Source organism: Oncorhynchus clarkii, chromosome 2 (genome assembly GCF_045791955.1).
Source record: "Oncorhynchus clarkii lewisi isolate Uvic-CL-2024 chromosome 2, UVic_Ocla_1.0, whole genome shotgun sequence".
NCBI classification, from domain to species: Eukaryota; Metazoa; Chordata; class Actinopteri; order Salmoniformes; family Salmonidae; genus Oncorhynchus; species Oncorhynchus clarkii.
This window is the reverse complement of record NC_092148.1, coordinates 650272-664648: the sequence shown is the minus strand read 5'-3', so window position 1 is coordinate 664648 and position 14377 is coordinate 650272.

Below are 14377 nucleotides of genomic sequence, written 5' to 3'. Positions count from 1 at the left end.
GGTCACTGGAAGAAAAGAGAGAGGAAGAGGAGGATGGAGACTAAGGGAAGAGGCTGCCAGACCGCTGCTCTCACTGTTCAATGAGAGGTCACTGGAAGAAAAGAGAGAGGAAGAGGAGGATGGAGACTAAGGGAAGAGGCTGCCAGACCGCTGCTCTCACTGTTCAATGAGAGGTCACTGGAAGAAAAGAGAGAGGAAGAGGAGGATGGAGACTAAGGGAAGAGGCTGCCAGACCGCTGCTCTCACTGTTCAATGAGAGGTCACTGGAAGAAAAGAGAGAGGAAGAGGAGGATGGAGACTAAGGGTGGAGGCTGCCAGACCGCTGCTCTCACTGTTCAATGAGAGGTCACTGGAAGAAAAGAGAGAGGAAGAGGAGGATGGAGACTAAGGGAAGAGGCTGCCAGACAGCTGCTCTCACTGTTCAATGAGAGGTCACTGGAAGAAAAGAGAGAGGAAGAGGAGGATGGAGACTAAGGGAAGAGGCTGCCAGACCGCTGCTCTCCCTGTTCAACGAGAGGTCACTGGAAGAAAATAGAGAGGAAGAGGAGGATGGAGACGAAGGGAAGAGGCTGCCAGACCGCTGCTCTCACTGTTCAATGAGAGGTCACTGGAAGAAAAGAGAGAGGAAGAGGAGGATGGAGACTAAGGGAAGAGGCTGCCAGACCGCTGCTCTCACTGTTCAATTAGAGGTCACTGGAAGAAAAGAGAGAGGAAGAGGAGGATGGAGACGAAGGGAAGAGGCTGCCAGACCGCTGTTCAATGAGAGGTTACTGGAAGAAAAGAGAGAGGAAGAGGAGGATGGAGACTAAGGGAAGAGGCTGCCAGACCGCTGCTCTCACTGTTCAATCACTGGAAGAAAAGAGAGAGGAAGAGGAGGATGGAGACGAAGGGAAGAGGCTGCCAGACCGCTGTTCAATGAGAGGTTACTGGAAGAAAAGAGAGAGGAAGAGGAGGATGGAGACTAAGGGAAGAGGCTGCCAGACCGCTGCTCTCACTGTTCAATGAGAGGTCACTGGAAGAAAAGAGAGAGGAAGAGGAGGATGGAGACGAAGGGAAGAGGCTGCCAGACCGCTGCTCTCCCTGTTCAATGAGAGGTCACTGGAAGAAAAGAGAGAGGAAGAGGAGGATGGAGACTAAGGGAAGAGGCTGCCAGACCGCTGCTCTCACTGTTCAATGAGAGGTTACTGGAAGAAAAGAGAGAGGAAGAGGAGGATGGAGACGAAGGGAAGAGGCTGCCAGACCGCTGCTCTCACTGTTCAATGAGAGGTCACTGGAAGAAAAGAGAGAGGAAGAGGAGGATGGAGACTAAGGGAAGAGGCTGCCAGACCGCTGCTCTCACTGTTTAATGAGAGGTCACTGGAAGAAAAGAGAGAGGAAGAGGAGGATGGAGACTAAGGGAAGAGGCTGCCAGACCGCTGCTCTCACTGTTCAATGAGAGGTCACTGGAAGAAAAGAGAGAGGAAGAGGAGGATGGAGACGAAGGGAAGAGGCTGCCAGACCGCTGCTCTCACTGTTCAATGAGAGGTCACTGGAAGAAAAGAGAGAGGAAGAGGAGGATGGAGACGAAGGGAAGAGGCTGCCAGACCGCTGCTCTCACTGTTCAATGAGAGGTCACTGGAAGAAAAGAGAGAGGAAGAGGAGGATGGAGACGAAGGGAAGAGGCTGCCAGACCGCTGCTCTCACTGTTCAATGTGAGGTCACTGGAAGAAAAGAGAGAGGAAGAGGAGGATGGAGACTAAGGGAAGAGGCTGCCAGACCGCTGCTCTCACTGTTCAATGAGAGGTCACTGGAAGAAAAGAGAGAGGAAGAGAAGGATGGAGACTAAGGGAAGAGGCTGCCAGACCGCTGCTCTCACTGTTCAATGAGAGGTCACTGGAAGAAAAGAGAGAGGAAGAGGAGGATGGAGACTAAGGGAAGAGGCTGCCAGACCGCTGCTCTCACTGTTCAATGAGAGGTCACTGGAAGAAAAGAGAGAGGAAGAGGAGGATGGAGACTAAGGGAAGAGGCTGCCAGACCGCTGCTCTCACTGTTCAATGAGAGGTCACTGGAAGAAAAGAGAGAGGAATAGGAGGATGGAGACGAAGGGAAGAGGCTGCCAGACCGCTGTTCAATGAGAGGTTACTGGAAGAAAAGAGAGAGGAAGAGGAGGATGGAGACTAAGGGAAGAGGCTGCCAGACCGCTGCTCTCACTGTTCAATGAGAGGTCACTGGAAGAAAAGAGAGAGGAAGAGGAGGATGGAGACGAAGGGAAGAGGCTGCCAGACCGCTGCTCTCACTGTTCAATGAGAGGTCACTGGAAGAAAAGAGAGAGGAAGAGGAGGATGGAGACTAAGGGAAGACGCTGCCAGACCGCTGCTCTCACTGTTCAATGAGAGGTCACTGGAAGAAAAGAGAGAGGAAGAGGAAGATGGAGACGAAGGGAAGAGGCTGCCAGACCGCTGCTCTCACTGTTCAATGAGAGGTCACTGGAAGAAAAGAGAGAGGAAGAGGAGGATGGAGACGAAGGGAAGAGGCTGCCAGACCGCTGTTCAATGAGAGGTTACTGGAAGAAAAGAGAGAGGAAGAGGAGGATGGAGACTAAGGGAAGAGGCTGCCAGACCGCTGCTCTCACTGTTCAATGAGAGGTCACTGGAAGAAAAGAGAGAGGAAGAGGAGGATGGAGACGAAGGGAAGAGGCTGCCAGACCGCTGCTCTCACTGTTCAATGAGAGGTCACTGGAAGAAAAGAGAGAGGAAGAGGAGGATGGAGACTAAGGGAAGACGCTGCCAGACCGCTGCTCTCACTGTTCAATGAGAGGTCACTGGAAGAAAAGAGAGAGGAAGAGGAGGATGGAGACGAAGGGAAGAGGCTGCCAGACCGCTGCTCTCACTGTTCAATGAGAGGTCACTGGAAGAAAAGAGAGAGGAAGAGGAGGATGGAGACTAAGGGAAGAGGCTGCCAGACCGCTGCTCTCACTGTTCAATGAGAGGTCACTGGAAGAAAAGAGAGAGGAAGAGGAGGATGGAGACTAAGGGTGGAGGCTGCCAGACCGCTGCTCTCACTGTTCAATGAGAGGTCACTGGAAGAAAAGAGAGAGGAAGAGGAGAATGGAGACTAAGGGAAGAGGCTGCCAGACCGCTGCTCTCACTGTTCAATGAGAGGTCACTGGAAGAAAAGAGAGAGGAAGAGGAGGATGGAGACTAAGGGAAGAGGCTGCCAGACCGCTGCTCTCACTGTTCAATGAGAGGTCACTGGAAGAAAAGAGAGAGGAAGAGGAGGATGGAGACTAAGGGAAGAGGCTGCCAGACCGCTGCTCTCACTGTTCAATGAGAGGTCACTGGAAGAAAAGAGAGAGGAAGAGGAGGATGGAGACTAAGGGAAGAGGCTGCCAGACCGCTGCTCTCCCTGTTCAATGAGAGGTCACTGGAAGAAAAGAGAAAGGAAGAGGAGGATGGAGACTAAGGGAAGAGGCTGCCAGACCGCTGCTCTCACTGTTCAATGAGAGGTCACTGGAAGAAAAGAGAGAGGAAGAGGAGGATGGAGACTAAGGAAAGAGGCTGCCAGACCGCTGCTCTCACTGTTCAATTAGAGGTCACTGGAAGAAAAGAGAGAGGAAGAGGAGGATGGAGACTAAGGGAAGAGGCTGCCAGACCGCTGCTCTCCCTGTTCAATGAGAGGTCACTGGAGGAAAAGAGAGAGGAAGAGGAGGATGGAGACTAAGGGAAGAGGCTGCCAGACCGCTGCTCAATGAGAGGTCACTGGAGGAAAAGAGAGAGGAAGAGGAGGATGGAGACGAAGGGAAGAGGCTGCCAGACCGCTGCTCAATGAGAGGTCACTGGAAGAAAAGAGACAGGAAGAGGAGGATGGAGACTAAGGGAAGAGGCTGCCAGACCGCTGCTCTCACTGTTCAATGAGAGGTCACTGGAAGAGAAGAGAGAGGAAGAGGAGGATGGAGACTAAGGGAAGAGGCTGCCAGACCGCTGCTCAATGAGAGGTCACTGGAGGAAAAGAGACAGGAAGAGGAGGATGGAGACGAAGGGAAGAGGCTGCCAGACCGCTGCTCAATGAGATGTCACTGGAAGAAAAGAGAGAGGAAGAGGAGGATGGAGACTAAGGGAAGAGGCTGCCAGACCGCTGCTCAATGAGAGGTCACTGGAGGAAAAGAGACAGGAAGAGGAGGATGGAGACTAAGGGAAGAGGCTGCCAGACCGCTGCTCAATGAGAGGTCACTGGAAGAAAAGAGAGAGGAAGAGGAGGATGGAGACTAAGGGAAGAGGCTGCCAGACCGCTGCTCAATAAGAGGTCACTGGAGGAAAAGAGACAGGAAGAGGAGGATGGAGACTAAGGGAAGAGGCTGCCAGACCGCTGCTCAATGAGAGGTCACTGGAAGAAAAGAGAGAGGAAGAGGAGGATGGAGACTAAGGGAAGAGGCTGCCAGACCACTGTTCAATGAGAGGTCACTGGAAGAAAAGAGAGAGGAAGAGGAGGATGGAGACTAAGGGAAGAGGCTGCCAGACCGCTGCTCAATGAGAGGTCACTGGAAGAAAAGAGAGAGGAAGAGGAGGATGGAGACTAAGGGAAGAGACTGCCAGTACGCTGCTCAATGAGAGGTCACTGGAGGAAAAGAGACAGGAAGAGGAGGATGGAGACTAAGGGAAGAGGCTGCCAGACCGCTGCTCTCACTGTTCAATGAGAGGTCACTGGAAGAAAAGAGAGAGGAAGAGGAGGATGGGGACTAAGGGAAGAGGCTGCCAGACCGCTGCTCTCACTGTTCAATGAGAGGTCACTGGAAGAAAAGAGAGAGGAAGAGGAGGATGGAGACTAAGGGAAGAGGCTGCCAGACCGCTGCTCTCACTGTTCAATGAGAGGTCACTGGAAGAAAAGAGAGAGGAAGAGGAGGATGGAGACTAAGGGAAGAGGCTGCCAGACCGCTGCTCTCACTGTTCAATGAGAGGTCACTGGAAGAAAAGAGAGAGGAAGAGGAGGATGGAGACTAAGAGAAGAGGCTGCCAGACCGCTGCTCTCCCTGTTCAATGAGAGGTCACTGGAAGAAAAGAGAGAGGAAGAGGAGGAAGGAGACTAAGGGAAGAGGCTGCCAGACAGCTGCTCTCACTGTTCAATGAGAGGTCACTGGAAGAAAAGAGAGAGGAAGAGGAGGATGGAGACTAAGGGAAGAGGCTGCCAGACCGCTGCTCTCCCTGTTCAATGAGAGGTCACTGGAAGAAAATAGAGAGGAAGAGGAGGATGGAGACGAAGGGAAGAGGCTGCCAGACCGCTGCTCGCACTGTTCAATGAGAGGTCACTGGAAGAAAAGAGAGAGGAAGAGGAGGATGGAGACTAAGGGAAGAGGCTGCCAGACCGCTGCTCTCACTGTTCAATTAGAGGTCACTGGAAGAAAAGAGAGAGGAAGAGGAGGATGGAGACGAAGGGAAGAGGCTGCCAGACCGCTGTTCAATGAGAGGTTACTGGAAGAAAAGAGAGAGGAAGAGGAGGATGGAGACTAAGGGAAGAGGCTGCCAGACCGCTGCTCTCACTGTTCAATGAGAGGTCAATGGAAGAAAAGAGAGAGGAAGAGGAGGATGGAGAAGAAGGGAAGAGGCTGCCAGACCGCTGCTCTCCCTGTTCAATGAGAGGTCACTGGAAGAAAAGAGAGAGGAAGAGGAGGATGGAGACGAAGGGAAGAGGCTGCCAGACCGCTGTTCAATGAGAGGTTACTGGAAGAAAAGAGAGAGGAAGAGGAGGATGGAGACTAAGGGAAGAGGCTGCCAGACCGCTGCTCTCACTGTTCAATGAGAGGTCACTGGAAGAAAAGAGAGAGGAAGAGGAGGATGGAGACGAAGGGAAGAGGTTGCCAGACCGCTGCTCTCACTGTTCAATGAGAGGTCACTGGAAGAAAAGAGAGAGGAAGAGGAGGATGGAGACGAAGGGAAGAGGCTGCCAGACCGCTGCTCTCACTGTTCAATGAGAGGTCACTGGAAGAAAAGAGAGAGGAAGAGAAGGATGGAGACTAAGGGAAGAGGCTGCCAGACCGCTGCTCTCACTGTTCAATGAGAGGTCACTGGAAGAAAAGAGAGAGGAAGAGGAGGATGGAGACTAAGGGAAGAGGTTGCCAGACCGCTGCTCTCACTGTTCAATGAGAGGTCACTGGAAGAAAAGAGAGAGGAAGAGGAGGATGGAGACGAAGGGAAGAGGCTGCCAGACCGCTGCTCTCACTGTTCAATGAGAGGTCACTGGAAGAAAAGAGAGAGGAAGAGGAGGATGGAGACGAAGGGAAGAGGCTGCCAGACCGCTGCTCTCACTGTTCAATGAGAGGTCACTGGAAGAAAAGAGAGAGGAAGAGGAGGATGGAGACTAAGGGAAGAGGCTGCCAGACCGCTGCTCTCACTGTTCAATGAGAGGTCACTGGAAGAAAAGAGAGAGGAAGAGAAGGATGGAGACTAAGGGAAGAGGCTGCCAGACCGCTGCTCTCACTGTTCAATGAGAGGTCACTGGAAGAAAAGAGAGAGGAAGAGGAGGATGGAGACTAAGGGAAGAGGCTGCCAGACCGCTGCTCTCACTGTTCAATGAGAGGTCACTGGAAGAAAAGAGAGAGGAAGAGGAGGATGGAGACTAAGGGAAGAGGCTGCCAGACCGCTGCTCTCACTGTTCAATGAGAGGTCACTGGAAGAAAAGAGAGAGGAAGAGGAGGATGGAGACGAAGGGAAGAGGCTGCCAGACCGCTGCTCTCACTGTTCAATGAGAGGTCACTGGAAGAAAAGAGAGAGGAAGAGGAGGATGGAGACTAAGGGAAGACACTGCCAGACCGCTGCTCTCACTGTTCAATGAGAGGTCACTGGAAGAAAAGAGAGAGGAAGAGGAGGATGAAGACGAAGGGAAGAGGCTGCCAGACCGCTGTTCAATGAGAGGTTACTGGAAGAAAAGAGAGAGGAAGAGGAGGATGGAGACTAAGGGAAGAGGCTGCCAGACCGCTGCTCTCACTGTTCAATGAGAGGTCACTGGAAGAAAAGAGAGAGGAAGAGGAGGATGGAGACGAAGGGAAGAGGCTGCCAGACCGCTGCTCTCACTGTTCAATGAGAGGTCACTGGAAGAAAAGAGAGAGGAAGAGGAGGATGAAGACGAAGGGAAGAGGCTGCCAGACCGCTGTTCAATGAGAGGTTACTGGAAGAAAAGAGAGAGGAAGAGGAGGATGGAGACTAAGGGAAGAGGCTGCCAGACCGCTGCTCTCACTGTTCAATGAGAGGTCACTGGAAGAAAAGAGAGAGGAAGAGGAGGATGGAGACGAAGGGAAGAGGCTGCCAGACCGCTGCTCTCACTGTTCAATGAGAGGTCACTGGAAGAAAAGAGAGAGGAAGAGGAGGATGGAGACTAAGGGAAGACGCTGCCAGACCGCTGCTCTCACTGTTCAATGAGAGGTCACTGGAAGAAAAGAGAGAGGAAGAGGAGGAGAGGAGGGCTGCCATGCTCTCACTGTTCAATGAGAGGTCACTGGAAGAAAAGAGAGAGGAGAGGCTGCTGCAGACCGCTGCTCTCACTGTTCAATGAGAGGTCACTGGAAGAAAAGAGAGAGGAAGAGGAGGATGGAGACGAAGGGAAGAGGCTGCCAGACCGCTGCTCTCACTGTTCAATGAGAGGTCACTGGAAGAAAAGAGAGAGGAAGAGGAGGATGGAGACTAAGGGAAGAGGCTGCCAGACCGCTGCTCTCACTGTTCAATGAGAGGTCACTGGAAGAAAAGAGAGAGGAAGAGGAGGATGGAGACTAAGGGAAGAGGCTGCCAGACCGCTGCTCTCACTGTTCAATGAGAGGTCACTGGAAGAAAAGGGAGAGGAAGAGGAGGATTTAGACTAAGGGAAGAGGCTGCCAGACCGCTGCTCTCACTGTTCAATGAGAGGTCACTGGAAGAAAAGAGAGAGGAAGAGGAGGATGGAGACTAAGGGAAGAGGCTGCCAGACCGCTGCTCTCACTGTTCAATGAGAGGTCACTGGAAGAAAAGAGAGAGGAAGAGGAGGATGGAGACTAAGGGAAGAGGCTGCCAGACCGCTGCTCTCCCTGTTCAATGAGAGGTCACTGGAAAAAAAGAGAGAGGAAGAGGAGGATGGAGACTAAGGGAAGAGGCTGCCAGACCGCTGCTCTCACTGTTCAATGAGAGGTCACTGGAAGAAAAGAGAGAGGAAGAGGAGGATGGAGACGAAGGGAAGAGGCTGCCAGACCGCTGCTCTCCCTGTTCAATGAGAGGTCACTGGAAGAAAAGAGAGAGGAAGAGGAGGATGAAGACTAAGGGAAGAGGCTGCCAGACCGCTGCTCTCACTGTTCAATGAGAGGTCACTGGAAGAAAAGAGAGAGGAAGAGGAGGATGAAGACTAAGGGAAGAGGCTGCCAGACCGCTGCTCTCACTGTTCAATGAGAGGTCACTGGAAGAAAAGAGAGAGGAAGAGGAGGATGGAGACTAAGGGAAGAGGCTTTCAGACCGCTGCTCTCACTGTTCAATGAGCGGTCACTGGAAGAAAAGAGAGAGGAAGAGGAGGATGGAGACGAAGGGAAGAGGCTGCCAGACCGCTGTTCAATGAGAGGTCACTGGAAGAAAAGAGAGAGGAAGAGGAGGATGGAGACGAAGGGAAGAGGCTGCCAGACCGCTGTTCAATGAGAGGTCACTGGAAGAAAAGAGAGAGGAAGAGGAGGATGAAGACTAAGGGAAGAGGCTGCCAGACCGCTGCTCTCACTATTCAATGAGAGGTCACTGGAAGAAAAGAGAGAGGAAGAGGAGGATGGAGACTAAGGGAAGAGGCTGCCAGACCGCTGCTCTCCCTGTTCAATGAGAGGTCACTGGAAGAAAAGAGAGAGGAAGAGGAGGATGGAGACTAAGGGAAGAGTCTGCCAGACCGCTGCTCTCACTGTTCAATGAGAGGTCACTGGAAGAAAAGAGAGAGGAAGAGGAGGATGGAGACTAAGGGAAGAGGCTGCCAGACCGCTGTTCAATGAGAGGTCACTGGAAGAAAAGAGAGAGGAAGAGGAGGATGAAGACTAAGGGAAGAGGCTGCCAGACCGCTGCTCTCACTGTTCAATGAGAGGTCACTGGAAGAAAAGAGAGAGGAAGAGGAGGATGGAGACTAAGGGAAGACGCTGCCAGCTCTGCTGATCGGCCAGCTCTGTTGATGGGCCAGCTCTGCTGATGGGCCAGCTCTGTTGATGGGCCAGCTCTGTTGATGGGCCAGCTCTGCTGATGGGCCAACTCTGTTGATGGGCCAGCTCTGCTGATGGGCCAGCTCTGTTGATGGGCCAGCTCTGTTGATTGGCCAGCTCTGCTGATGGGCCAGCTCTGTTGATGGGCCAGCTCTGCTGATGGGCCAGCTCTGTTGATGGGCCAGCTCTGTTGATGGGCCAGCTCTGCTGATGGGCCAGCTCTGTTGATGGGCCAGCTCTGCTGATGGGCCAGCTCTGTTGATGGGCCAGCTCTGCTGATGGGCCAGCTCTGTTGATGGGCCAGCTCTGTTGATGGGCCAGCTCTGCTGATGGGCCAGCTCTGTTGATGGGCCAGCTCTGTTGATGGGCCAGCTCTGTTGATGGGCCAGCTCTGCTGATGGGCCAGCTCTGTTGATGGGCCAGCTCTGCTGATGGGCCAGCTCTGCTGATGGGCCAGCTCTGCTGATGGGCCAGCTCTGCTGATGGGCCAGCTCTGTTAATGGGCCAGCTCTGCTGATGGGCCAGCTCTGCTGAGGTCCCAGCTAGACACGAGGATAAAGGCTTCGGTCAATCAGCCAGACAGTCAGTCAGCCAGTGAGTCAGCCAGTCAGCCAGTTAATCAGCCAGTCAACAAGTCAGTCAATCAGCCAGTCAGCCAGCCAGTCAAACAGTCAGCTAGCCAGTCAGCCAGTCAGTCAATCAGCCAGTCAGTAAGTCAGCCAGTCAGTCAACCTGTCAGTCAGTCAACCTGTCAGTCAGTCAGTCAGCCAGTCAGCCAATCAGCCAGTCAGCCAATCAGTCAGCCAGACAGTCAGTCAACCAGCCAGCCAGTCAGTCAGTCAGCCAGTCAGCCAGCCATCCAGTCAGTCTGCAAGTCAGCCAGTCAGGAAGCCAGTCAGCCAGTCATCCAGTCAGTCAGCCAGTCAGCCAGCCAGTCAGCCAGTCAGTCAGCCAGTCAGCCAGTCAGTCAGTCAGTCAGTCAGCCAGTCAGCTAGTCAGTCAGCCAGTCAGTCAGTCAGCCAGTCAGCCAGTCAATCAACCTGTCAGCCAGTCAGCCAGTCAGCCAGTCAGTCAGTCAGTCAGTCAGCCAGTCCGCCAGTCAGTCAGCCAGCCAGTCAGTCAGTCAGTCAGTCAGCCAGTCCGCCAGTCAGCCAGTCAGTCAGCTAGTCAGTCAGCCAGTCAGCCAGCCAGCCAGCCAGCCAGCCAGCCAGCCAGCCAGCCAGCCAGCCAGCCAGCCAGTCAGTCAGCCAGTCAGGCAGCCAGTCAGCCAGTCAGGCAGTCAGTCAGCCACTCAGGCAGCCAGTCAGTCAGTCAGCCAGCCAGCCAGGCAGGCAGTCAGCCAGTCAGGCAGCCAGTCAGCCAGTCAGGCAGCCAGTCAGCCAGTCAGCCAGCCAGGCAGCCAGTCAGCCAGTCAGGCAGCCACTCAGGCAGCCAGTCAGCCAGCCAGCCAGCCAGTCAGTCAGCCAGTCAGCCAGTCATTCAGTCAACCAGCCTCCCTATGTTACTGTTTCCTCATGTCTCCTCATGTCTCCTCATGTCTCCTCATGTCCCCTCATGTCTCCTCATGTTTCCTCATGTTTCCTCATGTCTCCTCATGTCCCCCCATGTCTCCTCATGTCTCCTCATGTCTCCTCATGTCTCCTCATGTTTCCTCATGTTTCCTCATGTCTCCTCATGTCCCCCCATGTCTCCTCATGTCTCCTCATGTCTCCTCATGTCCCCCCATGTCTCCTCATGTCTCCTCATGTCTCCTCATGTCCCCCCATGTCTCCTCATGTCTCCTCATGTCCCCCCATGTCTCCTCATGTCTCCTCATGTCTCCTCATGTCTCCTCATGTATCCTCATGTCCCCCCATGTCTCCTCATGTCTCCTCATGTTCTCCCATGTCTCCTCATGTCTCCTTGTGTCCCCCCGTGTCTCCTCATGTCCCCCCATGTCTCCTCATGCCCCCCCATGTCTCCTCATGTCCCCCCATGTCTCCTCATGTCCCCCTATGTCTCCTCATGTCCCCCATGTCTCCTCAAATCCCCCCATGTCTCCTTATGTCCTCCCATGTCTCCTCATGACCCCTGCTGTCTTTCAGCGTGTCAAACAGTTGCCTGTTTCAACCCAGACCTGTTGTTTCTGCTGGAAGGAGGGACATTAGAGAGAGGAGGGACACTAGAGAGAGAAGGGACACTAGAGAGAGAAGGGACACTATAGAGAGTAGTGAACCTGGGTACTGCCTTCAATAAACACTCAATATATAAACAGTCAGCTAGACAGACTGTTGGGATGTAAGAGTGTTATCCTCTTCTGTTCCAGAACCCTTCTGTTCCAGAACCCTTGTTCCAGAACCTTTCTGTTCCATAACCCTTCTGTTCCAGAACCCTTGTTTCAGAACCCTTCTGTTCCAGAACTCTTGTTCCAGAACCCTTCTGCTCCAGAACCCTTCTGTTCCAGAACCCTTGTTCCAGAACCCTTCTGTTCCAGAACCCTTCTGTTCCAGAACCCTTGTTCCAGAACCCTTCTGTTCCAGAACCCTTCTTCCAGAACCCTTCTGTTCCAGAACTCTTGTTCCAGAACCCTTCTGTTCCAGAACCCTTGTTCCAGAACCCTTGTTCCAGAACCCTTCTGTTCCAGAACCCTTCTTCCAGAACCCTTCTGTTCCAGAACTCTTGTTCCAGAACCCTTCTGCTCCAGAACCCTTCTGTTCCAGAACCCTTGTTCCAGAACCCTTCTGTTCCAGAACCCTTCTTCCAGAACCCTTCTGTTCCAGAACTCTTGTTCCAGAACCCTTGTTCCAGAACCCTTCTGTTCCAGAACCCTTGTTCCAGAACCCTTCTGTTCCAGAACCCTTCTGTTCCAGAACTCTTGTTCCAGTCTGTCTGGAGAGCCCATGAGGAGAGCTGATACAGACTGTTCCAGATCCACTTCTGGCCCCGTACCAGAGGAAACAAACAACATCTATGGATGAAAAGATATCAAATGAAAACCGTTTGGCGAAGTTTTGTGTTTCCCTGTAAGATTCACTATCCTTCCTCATTAAAATTCACCATGCCAATTAGGATTTATATTTCTGTGGTAGATTTAAAACCACATCAAAGGAGATATTTATTAACATTCAACTTTTACTCGTTTTTACACCAATTATCCACACCTTCAGTGACAGTAATGAATTCGAGGTTACTGAATGAAAAATCCACCATCTTCAAACAGAGTCACTACAGGAGCAGCTACAGGAGCAGCTTCTTCATGTTGTCTGAGCTCAGAGTCACTACAGGAGCAGCTTCATCATGTTGTCTGAGGTCAGAGTCACTACAGGAGCAGCTTCATCATGTTGTCTGAGCTCAGAGTCCCTACAGGAGCAGCTTCATCATGTTGTCTGAACTCAGAGTCACTACAACTGCAGCTTCATCATGTTGTCTGAACTCAGAGTCACTAAAACAGCAGCTTCATCATGTTGTCTGAACTCAGAGTCACGACAACAGCAGCTTCATCATGTTGTCTGAGCTCAGAGTCACTACAGGAGCAGCTACAGGAACAGCTTCATCATGATGTCTGAACTCAGAGTCACTACAGGAGCAGCTTCATCATGTTGTCTGAACTCAGAGTCACTACAGGAGCAGCTTCATCATGTTGTCTGAACTCAGAGTCACTACAGGAGCAGCTTCATCATGTTGTCTGAACTCAGAGTCATTACAGGAGCAGCTTCATCATGTTGTCTGAGCTCAGAGTCATTACAGGAGCAGCTTCATCATGTTGTCTGAACTCAGAGTCATTACAGGAGCAGCTTCATCATGTTGACCTGAACTCAGAGTCACTACCGGAGCAGCTTCATCATGTTGTCTGAGCTCAGAGTCACTACAGGAGCAGCTACATCATGTTGTCTGAACTCAGAGTCACTACAGGAGCAGCTTCATCATGTTGACCTGAACTCAGAGTCACTACAACAGCAGCTTCGTCATGTTGTCTGAACTCAGAGTCACTACAGGAGGAGCTTCATCAAGTTGACCTGAACTCAGAGTCACTACAACAGCAGCTTCATCATGTTGTCTGAACTCAGAGTCACTACAACAGCAGCTTCATCATGTTGTCTGAACTCAGAGTCACGACAACAGCAGCTTCATCATATTGTCTGAGCTCAGAGTCACTACAGGAGCAGCTTCATCATGTTGTCTGAACTCAGAGTCACTACAGGAGCAGCTTCATCATGTTGTCTGAGCTCCGAGTCACTACAGGAGCAGCTACAGGAGCAGCTTCTTCATGTTGTCTGAGCTCAGAGTCACTACAGGAGCAGCTTCATCATGTTGTCTGAACTCAGAGTCACTACAACAGCAGCTTCATCATGTTGTCTGAGCTCAGAATCACTACAGGATCAGCTACAGGAGCAGCTTCTTCATGTTGTCTGAGCTCAGAGTCACTACAGGAGCAGCTACATCATGTTGTCTGAGCTCAGAGTCACTACAGGAGCAGCATCATCATGTTGTCTGAACTCAGAGTCACTACAGGAGCAGCATCATCATGTTGTCTGAACTCAGAGTCACTACAACAGCAGCATCATCATGTTGTCTGAACTCAGAGTCACTACAGGAGCAGCTACAGGAGCAGCTTCATCATGTTGTCTGAACTCATAGTCATTACAGGAGCAGCTACAGGAGCAGCTTCATCATGTTGTCTGAACTCAGAGTCATTACAGGAGCAGCATCATCATGTTGTCTGAACTCAGAGTCATTACAGGAGCAGCATCATCATGTTGTCTGAACTCAGAGTCACTACAACAGCAGCATCATCATGTTGTCTGAACTCAGAGTCATTACAGGAGCACCTTCTTTCGGGAATCCACATGGATAATGTAGGTTCATTATCAACGTAGGTTCATTATCCATGTAGGTTCATTATCAACGTAGGTTCATTATCTATGTAGGTCACCTATCCATGTAGGTTTCCTATCCATTTAGGTTCATTATTCATGTAGGTTCATTATCCATGTAGGTTCATTATCCATGTAGGTTCATTATCCACGTCGGTTTCCTATCCATGTAGGTTCGGTATCCATGTAGGTTTCCTATCCATGTAAGTTCATTATCCACGTAGGTTCATTATCCATGTATGTTTCTTATCCATGTAGATTCATTATCCATGTAGGTTTCCTATCCATGTAGGTGCATTATCCATGTAGGTTCATTATCCATGTAGGTTTCCTATCTATGTAGGTTCCCTATCCATGTAGGTTCCCT